The sequence below is a fragment of the Solanum lycopersicum genome, chromosome 12 (genome assembly GCF_036512215.1).
Source record: "Solanum lycopersicum chromosome 12, SLM_r2.1".
In the NCBI taxonomy this organism is placed as follows: Eukaryota; Viridiplantae; Streptophyta; class Magnoliopsida; order Solanales; family Solanaceae; genus Solanum; species Solanum lycopersicum.
The window spans coordinates 32,929,068-32,944,489 of record NC_090811.1 but is presented as its reverse complement, the minus strand read 5'-3'; the positions used below and the strand labels follow the sequence as shown (position 1 = coordinate 32,944,489).

Sequence of the window (15,422 nt, the reverse complement as noted above, 5' to 3'; positions counted from 1 at the left end):
AACCAATAAAGGGAACACATGAACACGTGACAAAGATCACTTAGAAAGTTTACTTTGTAATAAAAGTGTCAGACTCATGCCAAAGAAATAGGGAATTGAATAGCCTTACATACCTTCTCCTCTGGCTAATACAAGTATCACAATTCAGCCTCCTTTTTTAAGTTTTAATATACAATATAAGTCATGGTCAAACTAAAGTTAGCAGTTATCACACCATGGGCCTCATAAAACAGTAACTAACTTTGACAGATAATGAGCCCATACAACCCTTAATGTAATGTGTATCACCACACCACATTCTCTGTCCATTACATACATAATATATCCTTTCCCCAGATTAACCAAGTTGTACCGACAACAATACACATAATACAACCCCAAATATTATTTATCATACAACGAATTATTGAACTCACCACCCCCTTGAGTTCTTTATGAAAACACACCCATAATTCCTCACTCAAAGTCATACATAAGGACGACAAAAATGGAGCAGTCACCTTATCTCAATTTCTGCGATTTCTTTTTATAATCACTCTTCTAGAACATCAACTTCCCTTCACATTTAAATCAAAGACATGTTTAGTCTTCCATGGGAGACTTAAGCTAAATTCATAGATGTTTCTCTTACCTATGTTTGCAGATATGAGGGTGTCACGACCCAACCCGGTGGGCCGTGACTAGTGCCCGTTTTAGACACCCACATACAAACTGCTAAGTATAACCAACTGAAACTAAGACAATATGGAATTTAATCAAATCAAGCCAACCCCAACGTCATATATATATAAAGAGGACCTGTATCATAAGGAGTCATAACCATTCAACCATAACAGCATACACGAGCCGACAAGGCCGGCACTATTCAAAGCATAATAACATACGTAAGCCGACAAGGCTGCCACTACACAATACACAATGATGTACGCAGCCGACAAGGCTGCCTCTGTACAAGCGGACATCCCAAACATACCATGTCCAGACCATTATCCACAACATATATATACAACCCACATATTGTCCACAGACCTCTAAGAGTACACTAGTGAAACTCGACGGGACAGGGCCCCGCCATACCCATAGACGAGCAAAAGACTACACAAAAAGTTATGTACCAAAATGACTGGGCTCCGGAACAGTGGAGCTCTCCCAATCAGCAGAGTAGATATCCTAGGCGGGAGGATCAGCGAACTGTGCGTCTACACCTGCGGGCATGAAATGCAGCCCCCCGAGGAAAGGGGGGTCAGTACGGACAATGTACTGATTATGTAATGAATAAGGTAAAGATGACAGGATACCAATATGGCAAGTCGAAACAAAATATCGCTACACATATACCCTTTTAAGTAAAAATCATGCATATATTTAACATATAAGGTGCCCAACTTCCCTAGTAAGGGGCTCGGCAAAATAATCATCACGTCATCTCCGTCATCATCATCATCATGACCATCCTCATCACCAATCATATATATAATATACATACCCGGCCCTCTAGTGAGGAACTCGGTAACATATGCAAGGAACTCAGTACGAACATTACCCGGCCCGGGACTCGGTGAAATGATAAATGACTCTATGCATGAGCAAAATATTATGAGAAACCATATGCAATTAAAATCATTTCTCATAACTCAATAGAACAATCAACGTGAACCAGCAAGGAGTATTACAAAAGATTAATGTTTTATCAAAGATTATGAACCCTTTAATACGATATGGAAACGTAAAATCTCAATGACTCTAAGAAGCACTGCCATAGATATGAGAGATCATCATAGCCTTAGACATAGCCGATATATAGAAGAATAATTGTGGAAGCAAGAATATACGTCACCTAGACGCTCTAGAGGTAAGTATCAAACCTGTCCGTTATTCGCTTATTTTTAAAAGTCATGCCAAACAAAGAATGAAGGGACAGCGTTACATACCGTATAATCGGGCCGCACGTCCAATATTTACTGCTCAAGCTACTAATCTATAACAAGCAACAATCGTGCCGCAATTAGATAAACATCGCGCTTTACTTTCTTGTAAGCTAGCTAATAATCTAACGAAAATTCGGCAGCACTTCCCCTATTTTCCTTACTTCGTCCCAATACGACAACAACCCAAATTATCCACAGCAATACCAATAACACATATAACCCAACGAATCATATTAAACAGCCCCCTCCCCAAAATAGTTCCGTCTCGGCAACCATAGCAGCGAAGCAACGACACACCGAGCAATAACTCATTTTATAATTCGCAACACATCTACCTTATCGTATTCATCCTTTGGAGTAAATACTCATAATCACATTTAACATATATATAATGCCAAAACAGAATTTTCCCGCAGTTTGCTTTAATCAAAACAGCCCAAGCACCAACACGACACCACTAATAATCCGATTATGGTTTCCGTTCATACTTAGTACATTCAATAACTAAAACAAACTTCCTAAGCTACTTGTCACGCCCCCTTCTTAAAATTAATGGATAATTAACAAAGGTATTCTAAATAATTAACACACCAAACAAGGAGATTACTAACCAAATTATTTGCAGCTGCTGGCCAAGAGTTGCAGGGTTGGTTTCTCTATCTCCATGTCTGCCTAAAACAAGTGGTGAAGAAGAAGATGATATGCAGCAATGCATTTCACCACTTTATTTAGCATAGAGTGGATTTCTCCACCTCATTTAATAGTATGAAGTGGAGGCAGCCCCCCTCTACACCTGTCCATTAAGGCTAGCTCATAATCTGATCTTTTTAATTTTTGCCTTGAGTGGTGGGGCCCACTAGATTAAATATTAATCTGCCACCAATTATGAGTGGTGGGGCCCACTGGATTAAATTAATCCTAATCAACCACTAATTAATCTCTCACCTAAAGTTAATGGCACTTACATTAGCCAAATCATACTTAATATCACATTTGGAATTAACATCCTTGCCTAATATTTCTTTAATCACTTGGAACTTAAAATAAAATCTCAGTCCCCGGACTTACGTCTACTAGATCATGATGCGCACTATGTATAAAAAAAATTCGAGTCATAACATCCTTCCCCCCTTAGGAACATTCGTCCTCGAATGTTAAGTTAGCGTCTTACAAAAAAACCAATTCCAGCGAGGTCTCTCTAAAAGTTATACCTATCAACCTGCATTCCGTAACTTACAGATGCCTCAATGCTCTATAATCTCATTATCTATCAATATAGTCAAGCTAGGAATTGAATTACCTGCAGGTACGGGGAACAAGTAAGGATACTTATTCTTCATTTCGTCTTCCGCTTCCCAAGTCATCTCCTCCCTACTGTTATTTTGCCACAACACTTTGACGGAAGCCACATCCTTAGTACGTAACCTTCTAACCTGGCGATCAAGTATAGCTACGGGTTTCTCCTCATATGACAATTCCTCTGTTACTTGAACATCATCTACGAGGAATACTCTAGAAGGATCACCAATACATTTAAATAGCATCGATACATGGAAGACTGGATGTACCGCCTCTAACTCTCGACGCCAATTATCTGCATATGACTTCTGTCAACTCTAGGCTGCTAATAATCTTTCTTGAATAAGCTTCACCTTGTCAACAGCTTGCTGAATCACATCCGGTCCTATTAACTTAGTCTCGCCAACATCAAACCAACCAATAGGTGATCTGCACTTCCTCCCATATAAGGCCTCGTACGGTGCAATCTGGATACTAGAATGGTAGATATTGTTATAGGCAAACTCAATGAGCGGCAAGTGGTCATCCCAGCTACCTTTGAAGTCAATAATACAGGCCAGCAACATATCTTCTAGTGTCTGAATAGTATGCTCAGCCTGCCCATCAGTCTGAGGGTGAAATGCTGTGCTAAGGTTCACCTGTGTCCCCAATTCCTTCTGAAACGATCTCCAAAAGTTGGCTGTAAATTGAGCTCCTCTGTCTGATATAATGGACGTGGGAACCCATGAAGTCTCACTATCTCCCTGACATATAACCTCGCATAATCTTCAGCCGAATAAGTAGTCCTGACTTGAAGAAAATAGGCCGATTTCGTCAGCCTATCTACAATAACCCATATAGAGTCATACTTCCGTTGAGTGCGAGGTAAGCCTGTAATGAAGTCCATATTAATCATCTCCCATTTCCTAGCTGGGATCTCTATCTCCTGTAATAATCCACCAGGCTTTTGATGTTCGATCTTGACTTGTTGACAATTCGGGCACTGAGCAACAAACTCCAAAATGTCCTTTTTCATGGCATCCCACCAATATAAGCATCTGAGGTCATGATACATTTTCGTTGACCCTGGGTGAATAGAATAACGGGCAGAGTGTGCCTCTCCCATAACCTGCCGTCGTAGCCCCACAGTATCGGGTACACACACTCTGCCTTCATATCGTAACACTCTGTCAGGTATAACCTTAAATGGGGTCTTTTCCTTTTGAAGAGCTGCATCTCTATAATGTGCAAGAATAGGGTCCTTGTATTGGTGTCTCTTTACCTCATCTATGATTGAGGACTCAGCAACCTCTCGAATAGAAACTCCACTATCCTCTGAATTAGCTAGACGGACTCCAAGGCCGGATAGCCACTGAATCTCCCGAACCATATCCCTCCTTTCTGGTTGTACATCTGTCAAGCTACCCATGGAATTACGGCTAAGAGCATCTGCTACAACATTCGCTTTCCCTTGATGATATAAAATATCAACATCATAATCCTTTAGCAACTCTAACCACCGCCTCTGTCGTAAGTTCAGCTCCTTCTGTTTAAAGATATATTGGAGACTCTTATGATCTGTATAGATGTCCACATGGACACCATATAAATAATGCCTCCATATCTTCAAGGCATGAACCATGACTGCTAACTCCAGATCGTGAGTAGGATAGTTCTTTTCATGCTTCCTAAGCTGTCGGGAGGCATAGGCTATAACTTTGCCATACTGCATCAATACACATCCTAGCCAACACCCGAAGCATCACAATAAATAACATAGCCGTCTGGTCCCTCCGGAAGAGTTAGGACTGGAGCTGTAGTCAATTTGTCTTTCAATAGCTGGAAGCTTCGCTCACAAGCATCAGTCCACTGGAACTTGGCTGCCTTTTGAGTTAGCCTTGTCAAAGGTGCTGAAATTGAGGCAAACTTTTCTAAGAATCTCTTGTAATATCCTGCTAACCCCAGAAAGCTGCGTACCTCAGTAGGTGTCATAGGTCTGGGCCAAGTCTTTACCGCCTCAATCTTCTGCGTGTCTACCCGAATACCATCAGCTCCAATAATATGCCCCAAGAATGCCACTGAAGTCAACCAGAACTCGCTCTTAGAAAATTTAGCATACAACTTCTGGTGCTGAAGCACCCTAAGTACCGTCCTTAAGTGGTCTGCATGCTCCTCTTCTGAACGTGAATAGACCAGAATATCGTCTATAAATACAATAATAAACATATCAAGGAATGGTTTAAATACTCGATTCATTAAATCCATGAACACCGCTGGAGCATTAGTCAGCCCAAAAGAAAACACTCTAAACTCATAATGCCCATATCGGGTCCGGAATGTCGTCTTTGGAATATCTGCCTCCCTTACCCGCACCTGATGATAACCTGACCGCAAGTCTATATTTGAAAAACACTTTGCACCCTGCAACTGGTCAAATAGATCGTCAATCCTTGGGAGGGGATACCTGTTCTTTATTGTTACTTTGCTCAGCTGCCTATCAATGCACATCCGCAGCGACCCATCCTTCTTCCTCACAAACAGTACCGGTGCTCTCCAAGGTGACGCACTAGTCCTGATAAAGCCCTTTTCTAGCAAATCCCTCAATTGCTCTTTCAATTCTTTCAACTCAGCAGGTGCCATTCTATAAGGAGGTATAGATATAGGCTGGGTGTCTGGCAGTACATCTATAGTAAACTCTATCTCCCGTTCTGGAGGAAGGCTTGAAAGTTCCTCGGGGAATACATCGGGAAATTCATTAACTACCGGGACTGATTGAAGAGTCGGTGCCTCTGCCTTTATGGCATACACCCGAATCAGATGGTAAAAATAGCCTTTTCTAACCATATTCCCGGCCTTGAGGTATGAAATGAACTTACCTTTCGGCGATACTGTACTTCCCTTCCACTCTATAATCGGTTCCCCTGGAAATTGAAATCAAACTATCTTTCCTCTGCAATCAACATTAGCATAACAAGCAGCCAACCAATCCATGCCCATGATAATATCAAACTCAATCATATTTAACTCTATTAGATCTGCTACGGTACGACGACTATATATAACTACTGAACAATTCCCATATACTCGCGTAGCTATGACAAAATCTCCTACAGGTGTAGCTACCTCAAATGGTTCTATCAACACAGACTCTATTCCGATCCTACTAGCAACAAAGGGAGATATATATGATAAGGTGGAACCTGGGTCTATCAATGCATACACACTTCGGGAGAATAGTGATAATATACCTGTGATCACATTAGGTGACGCCTCCTGATCTTGCCTAGTAGTCAAAGCATATATACGGTTCGAGGGACCGCTAGAACTGGAAGCTCCACCACGTCCTCTACCATGGCCTGCTGGCGCCTGAATACCCAGCCCCGTAGGGCGCATAGACACAGAAGAAGATGAACCAGCAACGGACGCTGTAGGCTGTGCCATACAACCTGCACTACCTCTAAGGTGACACTCCCTCATAGTATGGCCCTGACAGCCGCAAGAAAAACATGCACCTGTAGCCCAACGACATTCCCCAGGATGGGACTTACCATAGCGAGAACACTGCCCGAACATTACCCGGCCCGGGACTAGGTGAAATGATAAATGACTCTATGCACGAGAAAAATATTATGAGAAACCATATGCAATTAAAATCATTTCTTATAACTCAATAGAACAATCAACGTGAACCAGCAAGGAGTATTACCAAAGATTAATGTTTTATCAAAAGATTATGAACCCTTTAATACGATATGGAAACGTAAAATCTCAATGACTCTAAGAAGCACTGCCATAGATATGAGAGATCATCATAGCCTTAGACATAGCCGATATATAGAGGAATAATTATGGAAGCAAGAATATACGTCACCTAGACGCGCTAGAGGTAAGTATCAAACCTGTCCGTTATTCGCTTATTTTTAAAAGTCATGCCAAACAAAGAAAGAAGGGACATCGTTACATACCGTATAATCGGGCCGCACATCCAATATTGACTGCTCAAGCTATTAATCTATAACAAGCAACAATCGTGCCGCAATTAGATAAACATCGCGCTTTACTTTCTTGTAAGCTAGCTAATAATCTAACAAAAATTCGGCAGCACTTCCCTTATTTTCCTTACTTCGTCCCAATACGACAACAACCCAAATTATCCACAGCAATAACAATAACACATATAACCCAACGAATCATATTAAACAGCCCCCTCCCCAAAACAGTTCCGTCTCGGCAACCATAGCAGCGAAGCAACGACACATCGAGCGATAACTCGTTCTATAATTCGCAACACATCTACCTTATCGTATTCATCCTTTGGAGTATATACTCATAATCACATTTAACATATATATAATGCCAAAACAGAATTTTCCCGCAGTTTGCTTTAATCAAAACAGCCCAAGCACCAACACGACACCACTAATAATCCGATTATTGTTTCCGTTCATACTTAGTACATTCAATAACTAAAACAAACTTCCTTAGCTACTGGTCAAGCCCCCTTCTTAAAATTAATGGATAATTAACAAAGGTATTCTAAATAATTAACACACCAAAAAAGGAGATTACTAACCAAATTATTTGCAGCTACTGGCCAAGAGTTGCAGGGTTGGTTTCTCCATCTCCATGTCTGCCTAAAACAAGTGGTGAAGAAGAAGATGATATGCAGCAATGCATTTCACCACTTTATCTAGCATAGAGTGGATTTCTCCACCTCATTTAATAGTATGAATTCGAGGCAGCCCCCCTCTACACCTGTCTAATAAGGCCAGCTCATAATCTGATCTTTTTAATTTTTGCCTTGAGTGGTGGGGCCCACTGGATTAAATATTAATCATCCACCAATTATGAGTGGTGGGGCCCACTGGATTAAATTAATCCTAATCAACCACTATTTAATTCCTCACCTAAAGTTAATGGCACTTACATTAGCCAAATCATACTTATTATCACATTTGGAATTAACATCCTTGCCTAATATTTCCTTAATCACTTGGAACTTAAAATAAAATCTCATTCCCCAGACTTACGTCTACTAGATCATGATGCCCACTACGTATAAAAAAATACGAGGCATAACAGAGGGTTAAAGAACCCTAGAAAGGATTTTTAGGCTGCTCTTGAGAGATAAGAGAGAGATAGTTGAAGTAATTGTGAATTTTTGTATGTTAAAATGAGTGAAAGATCAGCTCATATTGGATTTATATGGAGATTTTTTCTTGACAACAATAATATCCTCTAGAAACTACTTTCTTTTGGTGCATTTTTAGCCACTAATTGGTTAAGTAGGTGATGCACTTGCTTATGTGCATCAAGTAGCTCAATAGGTCAAACTAGGTGATGCACCTACTTGCTTTCACTTGGGATTTATCCATATTGGGCCTTGGTAGATTTGGCTGCTGGGCTGTCTTATATTTTTATTTTCATTTAATAGGTTTGTACTTCAAGTGAGCCCATTAATATAAGCCTAAATCTAGTCCATGAAACTTGGGCCCTTTAATTGTATTATAGCTCAAGTAGGTAATGCAGCAGCTAGCTTAATTGAGTCAAGCAAGCAGTTCAATTATTTTATTTCGATTTCTGAATGTTAATCCTTTTTTCTTAAACTCGGCACTTAACTTTCAACTTTAAGCTCAATTACCACCTTACTATATCTACATAAATACTTTGTGGCTGAGTTAATTTGCAATACACATGCTGAAACGTGCAAGGCACTACATCACCTTTAGAGCTAGTTTAAACCAATACTAATCATATAAGAAAATTGATCCCTCACCTACACTATAAGTCTATGTCAAGTATCACATAAATAGAACTAGCATATGCATAATATATGTCGTTACAAAGAACACCATGGGAGCTTAAGATCAAGTTGGAGCTAGGGTTGAAGATTTTGATTGTTTTCTTATTCAATTCTCGTGGGGCTTCCACTATTAAGTTATGTGATTTCTTTATCTAGGGCAAGCTATAACCATAGAGCCAATTTCATAATAGGTTTCAAAGTTTTCAAAATTTATGAAAAGGCTTGTTTCTCACTCAAACTCATGGGTTCTTGCATAAACAGTTTGAAATAATTATTTATGATATTATTGATGTTTTTAAGATGAAAATTCTATAAACCCATGATCCTCCCTAAATTCATAAATTTGTCTTATAAAGTGTGTTTTATGATAATGTTAGGATATTGATGAAATTGTCCTTAGGTTGAATTGTGTTGTTGATTTTTATTTTTATTTACACTTATTGAAAATGAATTTTTAGTACATTTATTAGTTGGGGATTATAGACTTGTGAACAAATTAGGGGTAGGTCTTCTTGTTATGATAGAATTGTTGGCATTTGAATAATTGTGATTATGGATTTGGAGAATGGTAAGTTGATAAAATTTTATTGTTAAACGTAGAATTGGTATATTATTGTTCATGTTTGTTTGTTCCACTTATGGTTGTGTGTTTACTTATTATATATGGATTGTTATCATGGTTTTGAAAGAATTATATGGTGAATTGGAGTATTATCATATTAAGGTGCATGTGATTGTATGAAGAGAAGATGTTCATGTGATCTCAAGGAAATTTTGTATAAAGTGTTATGGTATTTGGATTTGAAGTATGATACCCTATAAATGGTCACATGTATTAATGTTAGAATGTGAAGGGTCTTTATATTGTGATGTTGTATCTTGATTTGTATTTAACGACCCTTGTAATGCAATAGGTCTAACTAGAGATTTAAATGTGTTTCATAAGTTAATAATGAGTTAAAACAATGTATTTGAGAATTAGAAGTCAGTTGGTGTAGTTAGGAATTTAAACGTCAAGGGACGACCAAGACGTTCAGAAACTAGCTTTGTGCGTGCGCTACTGTGTCTTTGTATGTTAGATGTGGTTTTGTGTGTTGTGTGAAGTCTAAAGCTTGTAAAAAGAATTTAAATAGGTAAAATTAAGTATATAGGTTCGAAACGTCCAGGTACGACCCCCAAGGATCGCCCTAGGGGTCCACGAAAGGACCCCACCTTTGTCCAAACAAGCTGCCAAAAGGCAGCAATCATTTGTACTATCAGGGAGCCAGTCCGCATCGCGGAGTTGGTGCACCCATGGCCAAGATCTTGTTCTGTGACGGGACAAGTCATGGACTCCCATGTCTTAAAATTTATTTTCAAAAATCTTGCTGGAGCATCTCCGCATCGTGGACTTATTTTCCGATAATAACTCCAAAAAATTATGTTGTTCGACTTGTCTAAAAAGGTCCAATGGATGTAGGGATGTTTTGGGTATTTTGGGGGTGTATGATATACTGATTTTAGGTCATTATACACTCATCCCCCCATCAAAAGGCACCTATTTCTACTCCCATCACCTCCCCATGATAACCCTTTAGAAACCTACATGAAACAATGCTAGCACCACTTGCACTACAGTAGATCAAGTTACATTTTCACCGGACGTCGTGGTTGTTTCTTAATGTTATGACTCTAACAATTCCGTTAGTTTTAATACATTGATTTAGGCTTAGAAACATTATTTTAAGTCTTTGTTCATAATGTGAGGCTCTAGATTAAATAGACTTTCAAAGTTTTACATTATCCCCCCTTAGGAACAATCATCCCTGAATGACACTAAAATCTTTTGTAGGGAGACGATAGACTCCGTACTAGCAGCCCAACCAATAATAACCTAAAATCATCATGAGTTACCACTCAAAGGAGTAATTCAAAACTCCATTCCACACATAAACATGTCATTACACATAGAAACTCAAATCACAAGTCACAACACATAATGAGGAACTGCCTTCTCAACATCAACATGAGCTCAAGATGACAACAAGGAGTCAAGATGCTATTTTTCTCAAACAATATCAAAAGAACAAGAATCTCAAGAAGAAAAAACATATACTTCACATTAGTGCAAGTTAAAAAAAATTATAATGAAAACTCATTATGACATAAACCTTTACCAAAATATGCACCTATTTGCTAAAAAGACAAGTCCATATTTCGTCATTAATTTCATTATTAATAGGAATTACTAACCTTAATTAGGATAAATATGAGGATAACAGGACTTCATATCGGTCTTGGCCTCCCATGTTGCACCCCTCAACTAGGTGTTTCTCGATAGAACTTTTTTGGAGGCCACCTCTTTGTTTCTCAACTTCTTAACTTGACGATGAAGGATTTCCATCGGAACCTCTTCATGGGAAAGATTCTCATCCACACCTAACCTTTAAATAGGGAGAATGGACAATGGGTCAATAATACACTTCTTAAGCATGGAGACATGAAATACCAAATAAACCAAAGCTAGTTCACTAGGTAATTTCAACTCATAGGCAATCTTTCTTACTCGTTGCAATATGTTATAGGGACCCATATACCGGGGACTAAGCTTCCCCTTCTTTCCAAATCTCATCACTCATTTCATAGGTGAAATTTTTAAACACTTCATCACCAACATCAAATTTAATGTCTCTCCTCCTATTGTCGGCATACGACTTTTGCAAACTATAGGTCGTTTTCAATCTATTCCTTATCACATGGACCTTCACTAAAGCTTCATAGATTATTTTAGGACCAAGAAGTGAAGACTCACCAACCTCAAACCACCCAACTGGAGACCTGCATGTCCTACCATAGAGTTCTTCAAAAGGTGCCATGGCAATACTCGAACGGTAGCTATTATTATAAGAGAACTCAATCAACGACAAGTGATTGTTCCAATTCCCTATGATGTCTTTTACACAAGCTCTTAACACATCCTCTATTATTTGAATGGTACGCTCCACGCTCCACTTGAAAAACGGTGCTAGGCTTCGCATTTGTACCCAACCCATTTTTAAAATACCTCAAAAAAAGAGAAGTGAATTCTGTGTACCTTTATCTGATATGTTGGACAAAGGGACGCCATTAAGACTCACGATCTCATCAATTTAGATTCTTGCATAATCCTCCGCCGAATAAGTAGACTTGATGGGGATAAAGTGAGAGAATTTTGTCAACCTATCCACAACCACCTGAATAGAGTCCTTATGCCTTCGTGTCCGAGGAAACCCATTACGAAGTCCATATTAATGTTTTCCCACTTTCATGCGAGAACTAACATTTGTTGAAGTAAGCCACCCGGCTTTTGATTCTCGGTCTTTACTTGTTGGCAATTTGTAAGCCTAGCCACAAATTCTTCTATGTTCCTTTTCAAACCTTCCCACCAGTAGACCTCTTGAAGTTCGTATTATATTTTGGTGGCACATGGATTAATAGAATATCGAGAACCATGGGCTTCCTCTAAAATTTTCTTTCTCAAAACATCAACATCCGACACTACAACCTACCTTAGTATCTAAGCACACCATCCCCCCTGGGAGAATGACTCATTCATTTTACCAAGAACTGATTCCTTCAACTACATCAGCAAAGGATCAAGCTGTTGTTGCTTACACTTCACCATAACCACTAAAGATGATTCGGAGTTATGATGGACCATAAAATTACCACTAGGAGAATCTTCCAACCGAACACCCAATCAAGCCAACCTATAAAAATCTTTCACTAGGTCTTTCTTGGATTCTTCTACATGAGACACACTACCCATGGTCATACGACTTAGAGCACCCGCAACCACATTAGCCTTGCTGGGTGGTAGAGAACACTCAAGTCGCAATCCTTAAATAATTCCAACCATCTTCTTTGATGGAGATTCAACTCTTCTTGAATAAACTCATATTGAAGACTTTTGTGGTCGGTATATACATCCACATGTACCACATAAAGATAATGCCTCCATATTTTCAAGGCATACACCACAGCCGCTAAATCAAGATCATGAGTTAGGTAGTGCTTCTAATAAGCCTTGAGTTGCCTAGAGGAATAAGATATTGCCTTCCCTTGTTGCATAAGGAAACAACCCAAACCCACTCGCGAAGCGTCAATATACACTACAGAACCCTTGGTACCCTCCGATAAGGTCAACACCCAGTACAAGAAAATAGACTTTTTGCGAAGGGATATTTGGTCGTTGAAAGTGCTTTTCCGGTCGCTATTACTCAATTATGAAGAGAAAAATTTCCGTTGTCACTGGTTGCTAAAAGCTCCGCCATTAAAAGTTATCGAGCAGATTAATAACCTGGTCGCTAAAGAAACTTTTGCGACAACAACAATTCCATTTATTATTAACGACAAGTTGTTCGATCATTATAACTCTTTTTAGCAACAATATCTTCCATTAACAATTAAAAAAATTCCGTCAATGTGACAATCTTCCTTTAAATTAATTTTATGGAACTTTCAATAAAAAATATATATAGAAGCCAAGTTGTAATCTAAAAATATGCAAAATAACCATTTTTTATTAAGAATTTCATGGATGTTCATTACAAAAGTAAATTGAAGTATCTCAAAGCAAAAAAAAAGTTCTATCTTCCCAGCATTGAGAAATCATGCATTTTTCCAATTGGTTTATTCAAACTTTCATCCCTTCCTTTTTATCAGCAAGTGAAAAACATGCATCACCTAATAATTACATCTTTCACTCTTCTCTCTTCTATAAAAAAAGAATATATGCATCTGTGTGAATAAAAGAAGACAAAATCATAGTATTTCCACAATCAATTACAACTTAAATGTAATCCTATGTAGAAAGGAATAAACAACAGTCGTTACCAATCAACTACACACACATTATAACTAAGTTTAAATATGACCTGCAAGGCTGCAAGAGACAATCAATCATTAGAATCTTTGTATGTACACTCATACATCAAATAATATATATAAAAAATATAAATAATTAATTACAATCAGAAGACAACTACAACAACACATACATAGGGTGTAGGTATAAATTCGTAAAGAAAAAATAAGAACATTATTAAAATGTAAGCTAAGAGTCAAGTGGACCAAGTGATATAATCTACATAAAGCTAGATCAAATTAGGCTTTAGCAGTTAGAAGTTGCACATAAAAATGAAAATGTAAATAAATCTAATTATATTGTTTTCCAAATCAATGACATCAAGAAGATGATAATAAAAATAGTCACAAGTCACATATTCTATTGTCACCAGTTACATCGAAAATTGTGTCCTTAACTATACCACAAGGTAAATTTTATGTGATATATATATAGAACTAGTACACAGGGTGTTACATATAGGTAGAGTCCCATACCGCAACCTACACTAAGTAGAACCTCTTAAGTCATCCTAATTAGTGTTCAACTTCATTACTTCATTCATTCATTCATTTTATTTTCGGGAACAATTGTCTTAACCGACATAGACAATGTGAGCTAAACATATAATCCGATGTGATGAACCCTACACCTAAGAAGGTGTTGTACTTGCAAAGATAGAACTAAAACATGAACATAGGTTTTTAGGTGGATCCACTAGCTAGTCTTCCTTTGGGGCAACATAGTTAAGAAACTAGGAGATATATCTTGAACCCTCTACATGTCCATTAGCATCAGAGTCCTCATCTCAAGAGAAACCATAGGGTGAATCTCCCCCCAAGAGGAGTCAACACCTCATGTGGAACTATAGGCTAAAGTCCCTTTTTGAAATGTCTTTAAGTCTTTATTAATCTTCATATCTTAGTTTAGCTCATAGGAGACTAACCCGTTGTATATTGATAGTTATTTGCTCATTAGGTATTGCATGAGAGTTTCCTTTCATAACAACCCTTCACTTGTGAGATAAAAATATCATAGTCATATCATAGTAAGACACACAAGTGATTCATATTCAACCTTGTATCATCATACCCTTAACATGATCTAACAATTCATATAGTAAAGACATTTCATCACATTCATCAAATCATCATCTTCTTAATCTAATCACATATAATACTTTTTCAATTGAATATCATATTCAAGAATAAATCATCATTATTGAAGTAGAGAGCTCATAGAACAAGAAGTCTTACCAATAACTTCCAAGACCTTCTTCAAGATCTAACCCTCAAGTCATCAGAATTATCCAATGATCCACTCATCATCATCATAATAAGTGAATTAAGCAATGACATAATAAATTATAAAAACCCTAATCATCTACATGTCCTATTCATATCTAGGATTATGTAGAAGGGTTCAATCATGAATTCTTCAAGAACTAGAAACAATCCCAACAATACATGACCAGGCAGCCCATGAATGATATAGAATAGTTCATACAAGTCTAACAATCAATACATTCATCAATTTCCATTAATTCATA

At 38.1% G+C, this 15,422-nt stretch overlaps 1 long non-coding RNA gene across 1 annotated transcript; it reads right to left on the bottom strand.

Moving 5' to 3' along the window:
- Positions 1-750: 750 nt before the first annotated feature.
- On the bottom strand, positions 751-7,941 carry LOC138340622 (uncharacterized). Its single transcript, XR_011213317.1, has 3 exons — positions 7,780-7,941; positions 7,172-7,218; positions 751-1,205 (listed from the first exon to the last, which is right to left on the bottom strand). It is a non-coding gene; the product is annotated as an uncharacterized lncRNA (long non-coding RNA).
- Between the last annotated feature and the right edge of the window lie 7,481 nt (positions 7,942-15,422).